General features: G+C 59.9%; 2 protein-coding genes across 3 annotated transcripts in view; one reads left to right on the forward strand and one right to left on the reverse strand.

Annotated features, from left to right (window-relative positions):
• LOC144264379 (dedicator of cytokinesis protein 2-like) overlaps nucleotides 1–13,550 on the forward strand; it is a 336,931-nt gene that overhangs the window by 222,975 nt on the left and 100,406 nt on the right. The window lies entirely within an intron of this gene.
• LOC144264380 (uncharacterized) overlaps nucleotides 1–13,550 on the reverse strand; it is a 35,162-nt gene that overhangs the window by 21,274 nt on the left and 338 nt on the right. The window lies entirely within an intron of this gene.

A 13,550-nucleotide genomic window follows, 5' to 3' on the forward strand; every position in this document is an offset into this window, starting at 1 on the left:
AGCAACAGGCTGGAGAGAGTCATTACTCAAGGGACTGAGTGAGCTGCAACCTCCTTCTACAGCACCCAGCGCGCTGCTGTTCCCGAGAGCTGCAGGGTGGGAGCCGCAGCAGGGTGGGAGCCGCAGCAGGAGCCAGCCAGAGTCCAGTACAGCAGGCAGGAGGGGTTCAGGCAGTGCTGCCTAGTACAGTGAGAACCACCCCCACCCCGCTCTGGGGAAGGAAAGGGGAACATTGCACACACTGGCTGCCCTGAGAGCACTCACTCAGGGTTTATACACAGACCCCACCTCCCAAAGGCAACCCCAACCTTCCCTGTGCATTTCTGAGCACAGCACAGCTGGCAGGAAGCACTGGGCGTGTGCCCTCAGTGGCACATGGCTGCGGGACTCGGGCTATGCTGTCCTGGGGATGCCAAATAGGATGGGGGAGTAGCTGCAGGGGGAAGGGTCACTATGATTCTTGCCATAATAAACTGATGGCTCCATCCAGTGCATGGACCCCCTGCCAGGGAGGCCCCGTTCACTCTGGGAGGCCATTTTCTAAGTCTCTGCCTGAGCTTAAGCCATGGCAGGTGCCTGCCGTGGACAGGTCAAACCAGACCTTGGGCTCTACCAACTCCCCCAAGGGCACCCAGCAGGCCCGTGGACACTAAGCCAGGTCTTCTGAGTCCCAGTCCAGTGCGATCCACTGGCATTTGCTAACTTGAGTGCTTGACTTGGGTTGGGGCAAGGGGCTGTAGGTAGTACATTGGGAGGGGAGTGCCAACTCAGCAATCTGTCACTCTGGTAATGGCTTTGTTCTCTCCCTGTAAGAGACTGGGGACCCCAGTATTTATTGTATGCATTGTGGTAACTCCTAGGAACCCCAGTCAGGGATCAGAGACCTATTGTGCTGTGCACTGTACAAAGTACAGTCCATGCTCCAGAGAACTCAGGCTGAGCATCAGACAGGATATGACAGGAGCATGGACGAGAGATGGGGGTAGCACTGATTGCAGTGACACCCCCCTCCCCCAACTCATGTCACATCAGTATTGGGACACAAGTGACAGGAGATGGAGGAAGTCATTGCAACCAGTAGTAGGCACTTATCGATATCACAAATGCCCCACAGAATTGGTCAGTGATGCACAATGTGGGAATTGAGGGCAGGGCTAGCAGCGGGGTCAAGGAGCGCTGGCAGAGTTAGGTGTCGGGAAGTTTTCACAGGACCTGCCCTTGTCCGTACTATGGTGTAGCTGATGCTTCTCCTTTGAGTTCTGTCTGAACAGAGTACACAGGGAGCCCTCTGTATTGTAGTCATCACCCCTCAAGAGCAGTGACCATTGAAGCTGTGCATACTGCCCTGATGAGGTACGTCTACACAGCATTCTGGAGCGAGTGGGAGTGAGCCCCACAGCCCGGGGGCAATAGACATGGGCTAGTGAGGCTCGCACGAGCAATAGCTGTGTACACAGAGCACTGAAGTTGCAGCTCGGGCTGGAGCTCATGCTCTGAAGCCCAACCCCCTCCCTAGGCTTCAGAGGACTGGTGAAAGCTAGGTGCTTATAGGTCTGTCAGCCCGACGTTGATCCAGGACACAATACTGGAATAGCAGATATAGGACTCATATGATAAAGGAAGGAAGGTAATATAACTAATGACAATAAGCACAGGTATATGGAAGACAGATCCTGACTGACTTGGGATCTTGTTTTGATGAGATTACAAGTTTGGTTGTTTAAGGTAATAGTGCTGATGTACTACACTTAGACTTGGTACTTTGATTAAGAAACTAGAATGATACAAAATCAACATGGCACAAATTACATTGATTAAAAACTGGTTAACTGATAGGTCTCAAAATGTAATCGTCAACAGAGAATCATCATCGAGCAGGTATGTTTCTAGTGTAGTTCCACAAGGATCAGTTCTTGGCCCTGTGCTCTTTAATATTTTTATCAATAACCTGGAAGAAAAGCTCATCTCTGATGAAGTCTGCAGATGACACAAAGATTGGCGGGGAGGGGTGAAGCAAGCAGTGAAGAGGACAGGTCACTATAGAGAGTAATCTAAGATGGGCACAACTAAACAGTGTGTGTTAATATGGCCAAATGGAGAAACAAAGGATGCAGGCCGTACTGACATGATGGGGGATTCTATGCTAGGAAGCCGCGACTCTGAAAATAACTTTGGGACATCAGGTGGATAATCAACTGAACGTGAGGTCCCAGTGTGACACTGTGGCCAAAAGGGCTAGTGTGAGCATTGGATGCGTGAACAGGGGAATCTCAAGTAGGAATAGGGATATTATATTCCCCCTGTATTTGGCACTGGTGCAAACGTGATAACGTGTACAGTTCTGGTGTAGCAGAAGTCGACGTATCTTAGATTGACTTACTTAGAATCACTTACTTCACGTCCTCGCAGCACGGGATCGACGGTGGCTGCTCCCCAGTCGACTCCGCTTCCGCCTCTCGCCCTGGTGGAATTCCGGAGTCGACAGCAGAGCGATCGGGGATTGATCGCTACCCGCCGATCCGGTGGGTAGTGTAGACATGGCCTTAGGCATATACCCCCTTCTCCTTTCTTCTCCTCTCCCCTTCCCCCCACCCCCCCAAATGATGTCTTAGAAGAGTTTAGCTTCAGAATCAAGGCCTGGGACCTGAAAGCCCCTGAATCAACCTCTGCCATCAAGGATGGAGTCTGTTGATCAGTCCTGTAGCCCTCAGGATCCCTGCAGCTGCCATCCAACTTGGGTTATATCCAGTGTCTGATTCCTCAAGATCAATGGCTACCTTGTCTGGTGCATGGACAGCTCCTCCATGGACACCAATAACATGGCCTGTAACATGCCACCTTATTCCTGTGGAGCTGATCTGCTGGTTCTGGTCAATCCAACAGAAAAACCAGACGACGTTGTTTCCACATCTGCAACCTCCCTTGTTAGGGACTCTGGGGATCATCCTCCTAAGAGACAGACCCCAGCTCCACAAATAGCATCTAGGGATGTCTGTATCCTCCCAAATTACTGTGAGTAAGATGTCTGATGACAAAGAAACGGCCAACTTCCTGCCTTTCCTCATCACCACCTGAGGAAGCAGTGCGGACCTCCTCCTCTTCCCTGGCGCCCCCAGACTCCAAGAATTTTCAAGGCCTTCTGGGGACCTCGGAGGACAAGAACTGCCCCAGTGATTATCTGACATGTTTGAGTCTCAGCACAGACCCTGAATGGAGGTCATTATCCATGAAGAACTTAAGGAACCACCGAAGGACTCCCCAGCCCAACACTGGGCCCTGTACCTCTGAAAAGGCAGACAAATTCCAGCTGTCCATCAAACAGACTTCGGGGGTTTTCTTCAGGCATCCACTTCCTAATTCCCTTGCAGTGTCTGCAGCTCAGGAGAAAGGAGAACTAGAGCAAACCTGTAAATCTACGCCTCGAGACATACGAAGCCAGACTAGATTTACTGGGGAGGAAACTGTACCCTTCTGTAGTTCTGCAGATGAGAATAGCTAACTGTCAGGCTCTGCTAGCGGCATACAACTTCTCCCTGGACTCAAATCTTCCCCTGAATTCTGAAAAGAAGGCAGAGGAGATGGTGATGGAGGGTCAATGGTCCGATGAAGCACAGGTGCTTATGACACAGAAATCAAGCCCACAACAGAAGTAGTCAATGAGGAAGCTTCATCACATCCTGGCTCTGAGAAGACTCTGTGCTGGAAGGACACATGCTTGCACATCATCACCAGGCCAGCTCACAGCAAGGACCTTGGATTCTGCACAGCAGAAGATCTTTACCAGTACAAGAGTCTCCCTTTTGGCCTTTCTTATTGGTCATTAAGTGTCTAACCATCGCAGCACCTCATATAAGCAGCCAAGGGATCCACATGTATCTTTATTTAGGTGACTCTCTGAGGAGTTCTGCAGACAGATAGCTAGCTCCCTCTCCACTCCCTGGGACTAGAAGAGTCTCCGTTCACATCAGTGGAGCCAACAGCCCTCATAGGAGACACCACCAATTCAATCGTAAGTTCAGCACATCTGCCACAGGACTAATGCAAACAATTCTGGCAGCGTTTTAGTACAGCTCAATGTAAGCATCTACATCTAGGAACAAAGGATGCAGACCAAGGTTCAGGGGTGACTTGATCACAGTCTGTAAGTACCTACATGGGGAACAAGTATTTCTTCAATCTTCCAAAGAAAGGTATAAGATGATCCAATGGCTGGAAGTTGAAGCTAGACAAATTCAGACTGGAAATAAAGTGTAAATTTTTAACAGGAAGGGTAATTACCCACTGGAACAACTTACCAAGGGTCATGATGGATTCTTGATCACTGGCCATTTTAAAATCAAGATTGGATGTTTTTCTAAAAGATCTGCTCTGGGAATTATTTTGGGAAAACTTCATGGCCTGTGTTATTCAGGTCAGATTAGATGATCTCCATGTTCCCTTCTGGTCATGGAATAAATGAATCTATGAATTCACCTCTTCAGGTCTTTAATAAAAAACACACACACTCTACACCTCTTCTGGAAACTTATGGGGTTCGTGGTGTCCTGTACCCTTATAATCTATTATCCAGACTCAACTTGAGATATCTCCAGTTAGTTAATTCTTCAGGCCAGCGATCATGTGTCGTGGTTACATTGCCCTTCTATCTTCCAACTCTATCTGCAGTGGTAGTATCAGGCTAGGAACCTTACTCTCATCACCCGACAATACAAGGCCTGTGGAAGCCTACAGAGGCCCAACTATCTGTCTGTCTTAGGTATTTACATAGCCCCCATTTCTGCTAAATGGGAGAGCTCCATAATCCTTTATGTATTTATCCACACAACACCCCTGTGAGGTCAGGAAGTTCTAGTATCCCCATTTTACAGATGGGGAACTGAGGTACAGAGAAGCTAAACAACTTGCCCGAGGCCACACCGGAAGTCTGTGGCAGAGGAGGGGTGACATATCAGTGGGTGGGAATTAGGAGCAGTTTGTATGCCAAGGCTTTTCTTCCTCACATCAGTGCAGAAGTAGTTCAGCATCTCATACGCAGACTACAGCCACTGTTGGAGGGGGAGCTCTGTTCAGTCTTTGATGTCTTCTAGATGTCAAGAAACAGTCCAGTTTGCGAAATGTGATCTAATGATGACCTCCTCACTGGTGGCTGTCTGTCTCCTAGCAGAAGTGGCAGGTTCCAGCACAAGTGCTTCCCCAACAACTTGGGGAACAACCTCAGACAGACCTATCTACACAAGACACATCACCAATGGCAACAGTTCTGTTCCAGGGAGAGAAAAGACTCTGGGGAGTGATCCAGCACGCCAGCCTGGCCTGGAACATAGCAGTTCTACAGGGTCCCTCCCATGCTTCCAATTTCCAGAGCAATAATCAGAAAAATAAAACAGGCCATGGCCTGAGGGCTACTGCGAGCCATAAAACAGGTTCATCACTACTGGTATTCACATCTCCCAGACAGCACAACCCCTCCATAGCCCTGCTTGTCTGGATTACCTCTCCCAGAAACAGGGTCACATTGCCCATCCGAAGCCAAAATCTCTACAACTAGGAGACTGCCTGGTGGCAAAACCTGACAGACTGGGAGTGTGCCTCAACGAGCAGCCAACCTTATCAGAGAGCCATGGACTGTCCACAAGGCAAACTGCTGCACCAGACTGGAAAAAGTTCTGTCCCTGGGCACTTCACAAACAGACAACTCCAGCACACGTATCTGCTGGCCTAGACTATTTGCCGTCATTGAGGAAATCTGAGGTGACCTTAAACACAGTCAAAATGAATCTGGCAACCATATCCACTTACCACGTTCCTACTAACAGATCCTGGAGTTACGTGCTTTCTGGACGAGTGACCCACACTTTCTCACCACCAGGCACTGCCATCTTTTTGGGACATCGCCTGTCCCTGAAGACTACATTCCTCATAGTAATCACTTCAGCCAGGATTGTCTTTGAGCCCCAGGCCAGAGTGGCTGATCCTCCCCCATAAGGATAAGATGACTCTATGCTGACTGCACAATTTCTGGCCCTAAAGAAAATTAGGAGTACTTGTGGCACCTTAGAGACTCACAAATGTATTTGGGCATAAGCTTTTACACAAGGTTTTAGCCCACGAAAGCTGATGCCAATAAATTTGTTAGTCTCTAAGGTGCCACAAGTCCTCCTCTTTTTTTTTTGCTGATACAGAGTAACACAGCTACCACTCTGAAACCTGACCCTAAAGAGAATCCCATCTCATAATCAATCCCTCATTTTACCTGTGTGCTTCCCTAAACCATATTCATTAGCAGGGAAGCCAGGATACATTGTTTAGATGAAACATTGAAACATTTTTAGATGAAAAAGGGTCCTCCATTATTTTCTAGAGAGAAGTAAATTCCCTAGATCAGTGTTTCTCAATGACTGGTCCGTGGGCCAGCGCTGGTCCCTGAGATCTCCCTGACGCAGTTTAGGAAGGCAGCAAGCCAGTGCCTGGTATCAAAAAAGTTCAGAAACACTGTCCTAGATTATTTGTGGCCTCTGAGTATTACCATAGTGTAAATCCTAAATAATTATAGTAATCCGTGAGGAAGATGACCTCTGCTCAGAGATATCTGACTCAATGAGGTTCTGCATTCAAACCTGTTACAACCTTGGAGGTGTACCTGACAGATTTAGAACACATCCCACCAGATCTAAAGCACGCCTCAAAATGAGTAGTCTCTCAGTTATGTCTGGTGGCTGCCTAGGATATACTTCCTGAGCTAAAGAATGCAATTCAGGGGACCAGCATCACAGTTCCCCTGAGACCCACCCCTCAGGGTAGTGCTATGGAGAGGGGATCTCTGCTAGCAGTCCTTGAAGGCAAAGAGAGGTTACTTGGGCTAAGTGCGGCTCTCCAAGGAGACTCACTCTCACTTCTTCAGAACATGCCAAGGGGGACAGCAGCTTGGGTTGGAGCATTTGGTTCCAGGAGAGCATGTGTGCTCCCCAAGAGACGGTTCTCACTTTGGCACCAAGGATTTTGTGTTCCCTGGCTGGTGACACTCACAAGGCGAGCCCAGTTCCTGCTGCCTGGCTTCTTTGGATTGGTTAGGGTATCTCTCCACAGAACAAGCTGGGCACAGGCTGAATTACCCGGCTAGCACTGGGAACAGCAGTAGTGAAGACAATGCAGTGTGTGCGTCAGCGCAAGCAGGAAAGCCTGGCATGGCCCCGAGGCACACACTCCCATGCTGCACTGTTGTTACCCACGCTAGCAGCATTCAGGCCAGCTGGGTAGGCCAGTCCATGCTGGTTACACATACCCTCTGTCACTTATCCCCACCTGACCCATGAAAGGAAGAAAATGGCACCATTGCACCCTCTCTTTCCTCAGGGTCTTGACAGTCCCTGCTCTTAGCATCAGTGTCACCTCCCCAGAGCCTCTCCTGAGGATTCCCTGCCTCTGGCACTCTTTGCCAAGGTTGGTAGTGGGGGCAGGGATGGTAGAGAGGTCTCTGGAAACCAACCACTTCAATCGCTTCTGAGGCCCTGCTCTGTTCCTAGTTCTCAAGCACAAAGGCCCCAACCAGGACACAGCACAAAAAGCTGCCGGAAACACCCGCTAGCAGAAATGGCGTCTAACCTCGGACCCACGGGTCAGGAATGCACAGCTCAGAAAGTGACAGGCCCAGGACCAGGGTGAGACAGAAGCACACGTGGGTCTCAGCTGATGGACATGTCTCCTGAAGAGGGACAGCAGAGAGGGAGGTGGTAGCTCTCTGGACTGGCACGCTCTCCCTGGATCTCCCACACGTTAGTGACTGAGCAGAGATGCATCCGATGAAGTGAGCTATAGCTCACGAAAGCTTATGCTCAAATAAATTTGTTAGTCTCTAAGGTGCCACAAGTCCTCCTTTTCTTTGAGCAGAGATGGAGGCTGAAACAGGCTGAGGCAGCGAGAAAGGGCAGCTTGAGCAGAGGGCGCGGACACGAGCTATCCAGGGAACTTTGGTCTTTCCAACAGCAAAAGTCACTAGTCCGAGAAGCTGGGGCAGATTTATTTCTTCCTGGAGCCTCCAGCTCCTCCAGCCAGGGGCTACGTCTCCTGTCTAGACTGGGCTGCAGCCACCATGCCCTCACTCCAAGGAAGGAAAGGGCAGGTATGGGGATCTCTCCCCAGAACCAGTGTTTCCTGGCTACCTCCCTGACATGACAGGACAAAGCCAGGGGTTTGCAGCACCCCCAGAAGGTGGTACTGAGCCAGTGCTATTCCCCAGAGGCCAGACTGAACAGGGAAAAGCCAAGGCAGCCGAGCTACCAGGGCCAGGTTCATTCAGTGTGGGCAGCCTCTGTCCCTTCTGCTAGCACATGGCTCCTTCCAGCCCACTCCAAAGGAGGGGCGACGGGGGGGACATGCAGAGGGGTGTCAAGTCAGCAAGGGCTAGAGATGCTCCCAGCAGGTTCCCCTTTTGGAATCTGTTTACTCTGCTGCTCCCTCAACCAGAGCAATGGGGAGGGAGAGAGACTCCCCCGGAGAAGTGCTGGGAGCCCCATCGGCCAAACACTAGCAGCAGATGGAAAGGACCCAACCCTGCCCCAGTGCCTGGGAGCGGATGGGGTCCTACAGCTCAAGGGTCCCAGACCTCACAAGGCTGGGCACCTCACGTACCCTTTGAAACAGGGAGTGTAGGTCAGAGCTCAGCAAACTCCTCACCCAGCCAACTACCCCACCCAGGCCCTTCCAGCCCCAGTGACCCTCACCAGCCTCGTGTGACCACCCTGGCCACCAGTGGTTTCCCCAGCACTGCTCACCCATCCTTGCTCCCCCACCCAGCCCCTGTGACCCCAATGGGAGTACATAAGGCCTGGCACTGAGCTGGAGCTGGTTCCATGACTGCAGCTTTCTGAGCCACTCCCCAGGGCACTGACCAGGCAGTGCGGACAGAGCCAGTGCCCCTCAGAGGGCAAAACCTGGCACCCAGGCTCCACCCATCTTGATTCAAGGGACCTGTGGCTCAGAAACTGGGTCCTGTGGACCTGTTGTCCCTAGGACATCGCAACACCAGCCCCAGGCTCCCCATGCCCCCTGGCTCCTAATACCTTTTAGCTCCCCCTACAGACCCGGGTCCCCGGACTCCCCATACCCTGCACTCCCCCTGCCCCGCAGCCCCCTGTCCCTGGGGTCCCCCCAGGCTTCTCATGGCCCCCAGCTCCTAATGCCCTGTGACTCACCCACTCCCCATGCCCCGGAGTCCTGTGTCCCTTCCTCCCACACAGCCCCCTGTCCTGTATGCTCCCCCGTGCCCTGGGCTCCCCCACCCCCAGGCTCCCCCCATGCCCTGCGCTCCCCTGGGCTCCCCCCCATGCCCTGCGCTCCCCCCAGGCTGCCCATACCTGCAGCCCCATGATCCTGTACGCTCCCCGTGCCCTGCGTAGCCTGGGCTCCCCCTGTCCGTGCGCTACCCCCCGGGCTCCCCATACCTTCAGCCCCATGTTCCTGTGCTCCCCCTGGGCCCCTTCACTCCCCCCGTGCCTTGTGCCCCCCCCGGGTTCCTCCCCATGCCCTGCGCTCCCCCTGGGCTCCCTCCATGCCCTGCGCTCCCCCTGGGCTCTCCATACCTGCAGCCCCATGTCCCTGTGCTCCCCCTGTGCCCCTTCACCCCCCCGTGCCCTGCGCTCCCCCCGGGCTCCCCCGCGCCCTGCGCCCCCATGTCCCCGCGCCCTGCTCTCCCCCCCGCGCCCTGCGCCCCCATGTCCCCGCGCCCTGCTCTCCCCCCGCGCCCTGCGCCCCCATGTCCCCGCGCCCTGCTCTCCCCCCACGCCCTGCGCCCCCATGTCCCCGCGCCCTGCTCTCCCCCCGCGCCCTGCGCCCCCATGTCCCCGCGCCCTGCTCTCCCCCCCGTGCCCTGCGCCCCCATGTCCCCGCGCCCCCATGTCCCCGCGCCCTGCTCTCCCCCCGTGCCCTGCGCCCCCATGTCCCCGCGCCCTGCTCTCCCCCCGTGCCCTGCGCCCCCATGTCCCCGCGCCCTGCTCTCCCCCCGTGCCCTGCGCCCCCATGTCCCCGCGCCCTCCTCTCCCCCCGTGCCCTGCGCCCCCATGTCCCCGCGCCCTGCTCTCCCCCCGTCGTGCTCTCCCCCCGTGCCCTGCGCCCCCATGTCCCCACGCCCCCATGTCCCCGCGCCCTGCTCTCCCCCCTGTGCCCTGCGCCCCTATGTCCCCGCACCCTGCTCTCCCCCCTGTGCCCTGCGCCCCCGTGTCCCCGCACCCTGCTCTCCCCCGGTCCTGCTCTCCCCCCCGTGCCCTGCGCCCCCATGTCCCCACGCCCTGCTCTCCCCCCCGTGCCCTGCGCCCCCATGTCCCCGCGCCCCCATGTCCCCGCGCCCTGCTCTCCCCCCCGTGCCCTGCGCCCCCATGTCCCCGCGCCCTGCTCTCCCCCCCGTGCCCTGCGCCCCCATGTCCCCGCACCCTGCTCTCCCCCCGTGCCCTGCGCCCCCATGTCCCCGCGCCCTGCTCTCCCCCCCGTGCCCTCCGCCCCCATGTCCCCGCGCCCTGCTCTCCCCCCCGTGCCCTGCGCCCCCATGTCCCCGCGCCCTGCTCTCCCCCCCGTGCCCTGCGCCCCCATGTCCCCGCGCCCTGTTCTCCCCCCCCGTGCCCTGCGCCCCCATGTCCCCGCGCCCTGCTCTCCCCCCCGTGCCCTGCGCCCCCATGTCCCCGCGCCCTGCTCTCCCCCCGTCGTGCTCTCCCCCCCGTGCCCTGCGCCCCCATGTCCCCGCGCCCTGCTCTCCCCCCCGTGCCCTGCGCCCCCATGTCCCCGCGCCCTGCTCTCCCCCTGTGCCCTGCGCCCCCATGTCCCCGCACCCTGCTCTCCCCCGGTCCTGCTCTCCCCCCCGTGCCCTGCGCCCCCATGTCCTCGCGCACTGCTCTCCCCCCCGTGCCCTGCGCCCCCATGTCCCCGCGCCCCCATGTCCCCGCGCCCCCATGTCCCCGCGCCCCCATGTCCCCGCGCCCTGCTCTCCCCCCCGTGCCCTGCGCCCCCATGTCCCCACGCCCCCATGTCCCCCGCGCCCTGCTCTCCCCCCCGTGCCCTGCGCCCCCATGTCCCCGCGCCCTGCTCTCCCCCCCATGCCCTGCGCCCCCATGTCCCCGCGCCCTGCTCTCCCCCCGTGCCCTGCTCTCCCCCCCGTGACCTGCGCCCCCATGTCCCCGCGCCCTGCTCTCCCCCCCGTGCCCTGCGCCCCCATGTCCCCGCGCCCTGCTCTCCCCCCCGTGCCCTGCGTCCCCATGTCCCCGCGCCCTGCTCTCCCCCCGTGCCCTGCGCCCCCATGTCCCCGCGCCCTGCTCTCCCCCCCGTGCCCTGCGCCCCCATGTCCCCGCACCCTGCTCTCTCCCCCGTGCCCTGCGCCCCCATGTCCCCGCGCCCTGCTCTCCCCCCCGTGCCCTGCGCCCCCATGTCCCCGCGCCCTGCTCTCCCCCCGTGCCCTGCGCCCCCATGTCCCCGCGCCCTGCTCTCCCCCGTGCCCTGCGCCCCCATGTCCCCGCGCCCTGCTCTCCCCCGTGCCCTGCGCCCCCATGTCCCCGCACCCTGCTCTCTCCCCCGTGCCCTGCGCCCCCATGTCCCCGCACCCTGCTCTCTCCCCCGTGCCCTGCGCCCCCATGTCCCCGCACCCTGCTCTCTCCCCCGTGCCCTGCGCCCCCATGTCCCCGCGCCCTGCTCTCCCCCCGTGCCCTGCGCCCCAATGTCCCCACGCCCTGCTCTCCCCCCCGTGCCCTGCGCCCCCATGTCCCCGCGCCCTGCGCCCCCATGTCCCCGCGCCCTGCTCTCCCCCCCGTCCCCTGTGCCCCCATGTCCCCGCGCCCTGCTCTCCCCCCGTGCCCTGCGCCCCCATGTCCCCGTGCCCTGCGCCCCCATGTCCCCGCGCCCTGCTCTCCCCCGGTCCTGCTCTCCCCCCCGTGCCCTGCGCCCCCATGTCCCCGCGCTCTGCTCTCCCCCCGTGCCCTGCGCCCCCATGTCCCCGCGCCCCCATGTCCCCGCGCCCTAGTCTCCCCCCCGTGCCCTGCGCCCCCATGTCCCCGCGCCCTGCTCTCCCCCTGTGCCCTGCGCCCCCATGTCCCCACGCCCTGCTCTCCCCCCGTGCCCTGCGCCCCCATGTCCCCGCGCCCTGCTCTCCCCCCGTCGTGCTCTCCCCCCCGTGCCCTGCGCCCCCATGTCCCCGCGCCCTGCTCTCCCCCCCGTGCCCTGCGCCCCCATGTCCCCGTGCCCTGCTCTCCCCCGTGCCCTGCGCCCCCATGTCCCCACGCCCTGCTCTCCCCCCGTGCCCTGCGCCCCCATGTCTCCGCGCCCTGCTCTCCCCCCGTGCCCTGCGCCCCCATGTCCCCGCGCCCTGCTCTCCTTCCGTGCCCTGCGCCCCCATGTCCCCGCGCCCTGCTCTCCCCCCGTCCTGCTCTCCCCCCGTGCCCTGCGCCCCCATGTCCCCGCGCCCTGCTCTCCCCCCCGTGCCCTGCGCCCCTATGTCCCCGCGCCCTGCTCTCCCCCCCGCGCCCTGCGCCCCCATGTCCCCGCGCCCTGCTCTCCCCCCGCGCCCTGTGCCCCCATGTCCCCGCGCCCTGCTCTCCCCCCGCGCCCTGCTCTCCCCCGTGCCCTGCGCCCCCATGTCCCCGCGCCCTGCTCTCCCCCCGTGCCCTGCGCCCCCATGTCTCCGCGCCCTGCTCTCCCCCCGTGCCCTGCGCCCCCATGTCCCCGCGCCTTGCTCTCCTTCCGTGCCCTGCGCCCCCATGTCCCCGCGCCCTGCTCTCCCCCCGTCCTGCTCTCCCCCCGTGCCCTGCGCCCACATGTCCCCGCGCCCTGCTCTCCCCCCCGCGCCCTGCGCCCCCATGTCCCCGCGCCCTGCTCTCCCCCCGTGCCCTGTGCCCCCATGTCCCCGCGCCCTGCTCTCCCCCCGCGCCCTGCTCTCCCCCGTGCCCTGCGCCCCCATGTCCCCGCGCCCTGCTCTCCCCCCGTGCCCTGTGCCCCCATGTCTCCGCGCCCTGCTCTCCCCCCGTGCCCTGCGCCCCCATGTCCCCGCGCCCTGCTCTCCTTCCGTGCCCTGCGCCCCCATGTCCCCGCGCCCTGCTCTCCCCCCGTGCCCTGCGCCCCCATGTCCCCGCGCCCTGCTCTCCTTCCGTGCCCTGCGCCCCCATGTCCCCGCGCCCTGCTCTCCCCCCGTCCTGCTCTCCCCCCGTGCCCTGCGCCCCCATGTCCCCGCGCCCTGCTCTCCCCCCCGTGCCCTGCGCCCCCATGTCCCCCGCGCCCTGCTCTCCCCCCCGCGCCCTGCGACCCCATGTCCCCGCGCCCTGCTCTCCCCCCCGTGCCCTGCGCCCCCATGTCCCCACGCCCTGCTCTCCCTCCGTGCCCTGCACCCCCATGTCCCCGCGCCCTGCTCTCCCCCCCGTGCCCTGCGCCCCCATGTCCCCGCGCCCTGCTCTCCCCCCGCGCCCTGCGCCCCCATGTCCCCGCGCCCTGCTCTCCCCCCGTGCCCTGCTCTCCCCCCGTGCCCTGCGCCCCCATGTCCCCGCGCCCCCATGTCCCCGTGCCCTGCTCTCCCCCCGCGCCCT

This window comes from Eretmochelys imbricata, chromosome 4 (assembly GCF_965152235.1).
Source record: "Eretmochelys imbricata isolate rEreImb1 chromosome 4, rEreImb1.hap1, whole genome shotgun sequence".
Lineage (NCBI taxonomy): Eukaryota > Metazoa > Chordata > Testudines > Cheloniidae > Eretmochelys > Eretmochelys imbricata.